Here is an 8,108-nt window from a genome sequence, read left to right as displayed (position 1 = left end):
ATAGTATCCCCTAGTCATCAAATGCCAAGGGGGGGATACACGTTATGGGTAAAAGGGAGTCGCCACCTAGAAAAGGGTCTAGGACCCATAAATATCTCCCCCAATCAGGGAGAGAGACTAATGACTCTGATGGATAAGGCTGGTTTGCACCAAGATTCTGGGCAAGTGTCAAGTGACAGACTGGGAAGGTGTTAGGCACCCAGTCTGCCCGACCCGAAGGCCGGTCTCTTTTTGTTTGACCAAAGTTTGTTTGTACCCTACTAACTAGTCCTAAATCTAGGTCACAGAAAACCCTAATCTAGGTATCTAAGCATGACATGTAAAAACCCTAAACCAAGTGTCTAAATTATGCTAGCTAGGTTATGATGCAAATGATGAGTTGGTTACGCTAATTAAATAAGCTTAATTTACAAAGCTAAATTAACGAACCACAATTAAATAAACAACAGTTGAAATGACTAATTACATTAACTAAGTTACTTTAATTAATCTAAATTAGTACTACACTAATGCAAGTGAATGTTGGAGTACAAAAGATAGATAGTAGGAAAACCCAAATCCCCAACACGCACCTAGTGCTACGAGCCGGTTTGAGGGGCCAGCCACACCCATCCTAAACTAAACACGCCCTAAACTACGTCCCATACATTATTTAGAGGGAAATAAAATGAAATCATTTGATTTGAAATTTCAAAATTAGGGGAATCCCAAACCTAAGTTATAGGACTAGATACATTATAGGCCTGAAATCAAACCAAAATGGATAAAAGAAAAATAAAATAAAAAACAAGGAGGGAAAGATTCCACATAGAAATGCAATAATAGGTTGGGGACATTACAAATATGGACTATCTAATAGCAAATTAAAGAAATAACAAAAAAAACAAGAAAATAAAATAAGAAGGAGAAGAAGAAAAAGTGAGTTGTAGGTTCGGTTACAACAGACTTTGGAGGAAGGAAGATGAGAAGAGAAGAGGAAGAAGAAAGAAGAAAGAGGGGGGTTTGGCTGCTGCTGCAGGAGAAAAAGAAGAGAAGAGCAGAAGAAGAAGAAGAAGAAAAGAAGAAAAGAGGGGGGTTCGGCTGCTGCTGCAGGAGAGAAAGAAGAGAAGAGAAGAAGAAGAAGAAAAGAAGAAAAGAGGGGGGTTCGGCTGCTGCCAGTTACAGCAGCAGGGAAGAGAAGAGAAGAAGAAGAAGAAAAGAAGAAAAGAGGGGGGTTCGGCTGCTGCCAGTTACAGCAGCAGGAAAGGAAAAGAGAAAGAAAAAGAAGAAGAAGAAGAAGAAGAGAGGAGGATTAGGTGCGGTTGCGGTTCGGTTGCTGCCGGTTAGGGGTTGCAGCAGCAGGGAAGGAAAAGAAAAAGAAAAAGAAGAAGAAGAAGAAGGAGGAGGAATTAGCGTGGCTCGGTTGCTGCTGGTTAGGGGTTGCAGCAGCAGGGAGGAAAAAGAGAAGAAGAGAAGAAGAAGAAGGGGGAGGAGAAGGAGTTAGTGCGGCTCGGTTGCTGCTGGTTAGGGGTTGCAACAGCAGGGAAGGAAAAGGGAAGAAGAGAAGAAGAAGGAGGAGGAAGTGCGGCTCGGTTCGGTTGCAGCAGCAGGGAAGAAGAAGAGAAAGAGAAAAAGAAGAAGAAGAAGAATTAGGTTACATAAAGATTCTGATCTAAGGTTCCCGATTAAAAGAACAAAAGCAAATAAAAAAAAACCTAAACCAAATCAAAGGTAAACATGCTAAAAATAATTAAACCTAAATACCCTTAATTGGACCAGGATAAATTAATTTACATCCAATTAAACCGTATTGAACCAAATTGATACTAATTAAGCATACTTAATCTAAACAAATCATGAATTAATTTATTACATTAGATAAGCTAGTTCTAAACTACAATTAGGAGAAGAAAAATACCTTAAACTGGCTTTAATCAAGGAACAATGGGAGATAACCCTTGTGCTTTGATCCCCCAAATCGAACCGAACTGGATAAAATCTCCCGGCTCAATGAAGGATTAATGTATTAAACTTTTAAACTTGGAGAATGTTTGATTTTAGAGGGAAGAAGTTAGCCAAAAAACCTTAATGGGGCCATCCTCTCTCCCAAATTTTCAATCTTTCTCCTCTCCTTTTGGAAGAGGGGAGAGGCTGTTTTTATAACCATGGGACTTGAGGCAATTTTCTCAAATTTCCCATGTGGGACTAAAACTAGAGATGCTTTTGAACAAAGTGGAGCGCGGCCTGATGGAGGCCGAGGTGGAGCGCGGCCTGATGGAGGCCGAGGTGGAGCACGGCCTGAAGGAGGCCGAGGTGAAGCACGGCCTGAAGGAGGCCGAGGTGGAGCACGGCCTGATGTAGGCCGAGGTGGAGCACGGCCTGATGTAGGCCGAGGTGGAGCACGGCCTGATGTAGGCCGAGGTGGAGCACGGCCTTTCAGAGGCCGAGGTGAAGCACGGCCTGATTGAGGCCGAGGTGGAGCACGGCCTGATGTAGGCCGAGGTGAAGCATGGCCTGATGTAGGCCGAGGTGGAGCACGGCCTTTCAGAGGCCGAGGTGAAGCACGGCCTGATTGAGGCCGAGGTGGAGCACAGCCTGATGTAGGCCGAGGTGAAGCATGGCATGATGTAGGCCGAAGTGCAGCACGGCTTGATGGAGGCCGAGGTGGAGCACGGCCTGATGGAGGCCGAGGTGGAGCACGGCCTGATGGAGGCCGAGGTGGAGCACGGCCTGTTGGAGGCCGAGGTGGAGCACGGCCTCTTGGAGGCCGAGGTGGAGCACGGCCTGATGGAGGCCGAGGTGAAGCACGGCCTGATGGAGGCCGAGGTGGAGCACGGCCTGAAGGAGGCCGAGGTGGAGCACGACCTGAAGGAGGCCGAGGTGGAGCACAGCCTGATGGAGGCCGAGGTGGAGCACGGCCTGATGTAGGCCGAGGTGCAGCATAGCCTGATGGAGGCCGAGGTGCAGCATGACCTGATGGAGGCCGAGGTGGAGCACGGCCTGATTGAGGCCGAGGTGGAGCACGGCCTGATGGAGGCCGAGGTGGAGCACGGCCTGATGGAGGCCGAGGTGGAGCACGGCCTGTTGGAGGCTGAGGTGCAGCACGGCCTGTTGGAGGCCGAGGTGGAGCACGGCCTGATGGAGGCCGAGGTGGAGCACGGCCTGATTGAGGCCGAGGTGCAGCACGGCCTATTGGAGGCCGAGGTGGACAAACATCAATAATCCACAACATCAAATTTTTGAAAACATTTTCTCTTGAAAGTTTATGGGAAAAAATGGTCATTTCCTACTCTAAGTTTGAAAATTCTCCAAATCTAAAATATCCAACATGTAATCCTTCATATTGTCATCATTGCCGGGGGGTGACAAAATTCGGTGTCTACACCTTGTTACAAAATCATCTTCCTTTAACAATTTTTACATAATTCTGTAAAAATAACTTTAAACTCTACTGCGGTTACGATACCAATTCTCCCTCAACACAATTTTTTCATTGAGAAAGGTTTTAAACCAAAATCAATTATTCGAATTCTAGAATGCACTCATTGGCTCTACCAAGAAAATATCTAATAACTTTAGTGACAACCCATTAAAGTTATGGGATAAAAGCCTAAGATTTTTCCATATTCAACTCGATGATCCACTAAAGATCATTAGAGTAAAACAAGTTTTATATTTTGAAGATGATATTAAGGAATTTGATATTCAATTAAAAGAGTTATAAGAACTCAAATTAATTGAACCATCAAAAAGTCCTCACACTAGTCCAGTATTTATGGTACACAACCATGCTGAACAAGTCTAAGGAAAAGCCCGTATGGTAATCAACTATAAGAGGCTTAATCAAAACATTATTTTCGATGGATACTTCATCCCAAGAAAAGATGTTCTTTTTTATAAGACCAAAACCGATAAATATTTTAGCAAATTTGATTTTCAAATCAAGGTTTTGACAAATTAAATTGACTAACGAGAGTAAACCACTCATAGCTTTTAGTGTCCCATTTAATAAACATTATCAATTGACAATTATGCTTTTTGGTCTTAATATAGCCCCTCAAATTTTTCAAAGATGGATAGACATTATATTTGGAGATCTACCTTTTGAGACTGTATATATTGATGATATGTCCTCTCTTCTACTAAGGAAGAACATCAAGAACATCTTAAGCAAACCTCTCAATTATTCCAACAACATGGAATAATTTTAAATCCAAAAAAGATCGAATTAGAGAAAACCTCTATCAATTTTCTTGGACTCATTCTAACACATAATGGGTTACAATTATAAGACCATATTTTAGGAAAAATAAAGAAGTTTTCTAATAAACTGTATGATAAAAAACACTTACAACAGTTTCTCAGAATTCTCAATTATGGTCAAAATTTTATTAAGGACCTCTATAAAAAAGAATGATTATTACTGAAAAAATTATTCAAAGATAGGGAATGGACATGGAATGATTCTGACACACAGGTCATCCAACAAATAAAGAGGGAGCTAACAAATCTTCCTCTAATATATTTTCCTGCTCCAAGTGATTTCCCCATCTTAGAAACCAACGCTTCTAATGAATATTGGGGAGCAGTATTTGTCACACCCCACTCCCGGCAGACCCAACTTATCATTAGGAATACCGACAGTGTGAGTAAGACACGTACCTGCCTTACAAACCTACTAGGATCTCTGATAGCAATACCTTAAATTTCACAATCTCACAACATAAACCAACAGCAACGGAATCAGAGTATAGTAGTGGAATTATAAATAAAATGGGAAAACATCTAATGGTAATATAATAGCAATAACCGAGTTATTCTGTTACATTCATCCATGACATATAATATAATCTCAAGAAAATATACAATCCATAACTATATCCAAAAGTATCAAAATATGATGTACAATCTCATGGTGCTACATAAACACAATAATCGTAAGCACAGTCTTGATTATACTCCTCCGCTTCTGGCATCCACCAGTCGCTCACACCATACTCTGACCCAGAAGATACTAGATCATTCGCCATTAGCACCACGATACCTGCATCATCATCTAAAAAGGGATGTACATGTGGGGTGAGCTTTTCAACTCGCTTAGTGAGGGGTGGGATCAAGCACATCCAAGCAAGTCAATAGCAGTAATAATTTATGATGCATGATTGTGAAAGTTAAACGCATAGTTCGTGATGCTCGTGATGCAGTTCATTTGTTTATTATCCACCTAACAATACAAACTAAGTCAGGTAAATGCTACTACGACACATTAGGCTGTTTATCTCGTCTAGGAAAAGACATCGACTACATAGCGATACAAGCCCTAGCCATGATTAGAAGCATGTTGGTCCCTATATGCGTCCATGGGTCACCCAGTAAATCCCTAATAACCCCCTCCTGGCAGTCAAGGCACCTGTAATAAATCGACCATGTAGGATAGGTTCCCGCCTCCAGCTATAATCATATCGTACCGCGGGTGTGGCACTTCAGAAAGACACATCAAACATACCACAATGGGTTATCCAACACCTCAACCCGTGTTGGTAAGGGTGCGTAGCATAGGGAGTGATACCTAACCATATATATACTACATGCCTTCATAATGATACAGTTAGTATGGATTACACGATACCAGAGAGACCTCAGCTATAAAGTGTAATTCATCTCCAAATACAGTCCCGAGTACACGATACCAGTGAGACTTTAGCCACAAAGTGTAACCCAAGACCGTTTACCTAATCCAGCATAAATATCATTGTTGAGTATGGACTACGCAACACCGGCCAAACCTCGACCACGAAGCATATCCATTTCCAAATACAGTCCCGGGGTACACGATACCAGCAAGACCTTGACCACAAAGTGTAACCCGCGACCACAACTAACTCTAATGCACATAATCAATGCATGAATGCAACATAAATACGACAATCACGACACCGATACCACCTCGGCCACACCAGATCCCGTCATACATTTTTGTACAATTTATATCAAAATCATAAAATGATAATGTAGCATATCATAATCGTATTTGAATAATTACAATTAAACATATAATTCTAAACATGTGAGCAATTTAATGATAATAAACATTTTAGAAATAAACACAATCCATCCCTCACCTATTTTATGATCGGGTGTGTTCGGGTTCAAGTACAGCCACCGATCGATCAATTTAATTTTGGCTTTGGGGGCACGTGCACATCACTGTCCCAGCACAAATGGAATCATACATCAGTATGCATTGGACACATCGAGAGGGACCCACATAGGTCACCCCCAAAGGGTACAGACACTATCCCTAAGTAACAGTACTGTCACCGAAAATAGGGCATTTCCACCAGAAATATCAGTCCTGTTGTCGGTGGAGGTGATAGAGAGCATGTAAGGCTCCATGTCCACCAGAAATATGCCACCGAAAATAGACCCAATGGATCTGGTGGGCTAATTCTGGTGGTGGTTCAGGTCAGTCCAACTATTTTGGGGCTTTTTGGCTCGGGTCCGATTATCAGGATTTGTTCTATGGAGTTTATAGGGGATGTTTCTAGCCTCATTCTAAGCCAAAAAAATTCTAATTCCACTAAGCCATTTGGGAGATACGTCGATCAAACGATCAAAACCCTAGTTGGTATTTTGACATTACATGTTGTCGGAGCTCACCGGGCTTGGTTCGAGCTCGGCAACAACACTAGAAGGGTAGATCACGCATCTTATAACCTTAACATAGTGTGTACACCAAGATCCCATCCATACCTAGCTTTTGAGAAAATTGCATTGCCACCCCCTGAACTTCGGTCGTTATTCAATGCCACCCCCTAGACTTTTCGAAACGTCAAAGCCACCCCCTAAAAATTCAAAAAATTTCAAATCGGTCCCTGTCGTTAGCCGACCGTGAGAAATGAATGAAAACCGGTTAGTTTTTTTCTAATATACCCAAAATACCCCCACCTATTGTGAGAGGACAATATTGCCCTCTCCTTTATTTCCATCTCCTAAACCCATATCCCATCTCCCATCTCTCATCTCTCATCTCACTCCTCTCACTCACTGCAACTCGATTCTCTTCCCTCCGGCGTCCGATTCTATTCCCTCTGGCGTGCGATTCTCCCCCCCTCCGGCGTCCGAACCTCTATCCCAAGGTATGTAGGGTTCGGCTTCTTCTTCTTCCTTTTTAATTTAGGGTTCTTCTTGTCAAGTTAATCTAGGGTTTATGCACTTTGGAGTGGGGAAAAAAGAAAGTAAAATTTTTTCTTGAAGCTCTTTGGAAGAAGACCTGTGAAATGGTTGTTATATGCAGTGAAGTTTATAAGTGATCCACTCATACAGAGCCCTTGTGGCAGACTGCCTGAGAAATGGTTATCTTCCAATTTATTGCAATGTTTGCATCATTGCACTCTGCCGATCCTTAATAAAAAAGAAGTGGGATGAAATTCAATGAAAACATCATTATCTCTAGTAAACTTATTAACAGAGATCAGATTTTTGTGACCTGATGGAACACACAAAATACTTGAAAGTTTAACAGGATAGTCTGATGAAGTAAAGGATGAGGAACCAGAATGAGTAATTTTCAATCCTTGGCCATTTCCCACAATGATTTGGTCAGTACCAGAGTATGAAGTGCTTAATGCAAGGTTTGACATGTCTGCAATTAGGTGGTGATTAGATCCAGAATCAAGAATCTAGTAAGAAGAAGAAGAAATATGAGAGAAAGTAATACCAAGAAACGCGTGGTTAAAGCGTTGAGGACAAGAGGATGCAGTATGACCATTCTGTGTGCAGATCTGGCAACATTGGTGTGGGAGATTTAAAAAGGAAGGAGAAGAACCAACATCACCTGAGGCTGAAGAACCATTGTTCTGACAATATTGTCCATGAGTGGGAGTGTTGTCAACAGGAGCATGATTCTGATTATGAAATGTGTTGCAACCTCGTAAGTTACCAGATCGTCGATACTGATTTCAGTATCTGTTGTTAGAGCGATATGTGTTGGAGCGATTACCAGAACCAGAACGAGAACGGTGATTGTCATCGGAGGAGCCGACAGAAGCCATATTCGCTGTAGAGATCGCAGCAGCAGCATCAGTCGAACTGGAGAGAAGATAACTCTCATGGCTTAGTAGTAAACT

This window comes from Macadamia integrifolia, chromosome 1 (genome assembly GCF_013358625.1).
Source record: "Macadamia integrifolia cultivar HAES 741 chromosome 1, SCU_Mint_v3, whole genome shotgun sequence".
Taxonomy (NCBI): domain Eukaryota; kingdom Viridiplantae; phylum Streptophyta; class Magnoliopsida; order Proteales; family Proteaceae; genus Macadamia; species Macadamia integrifolia.
The sequence above is the reverse complement of the archived record's forward strand: the minus strand, read 5'-3'. Positions refer to the sequence as shown.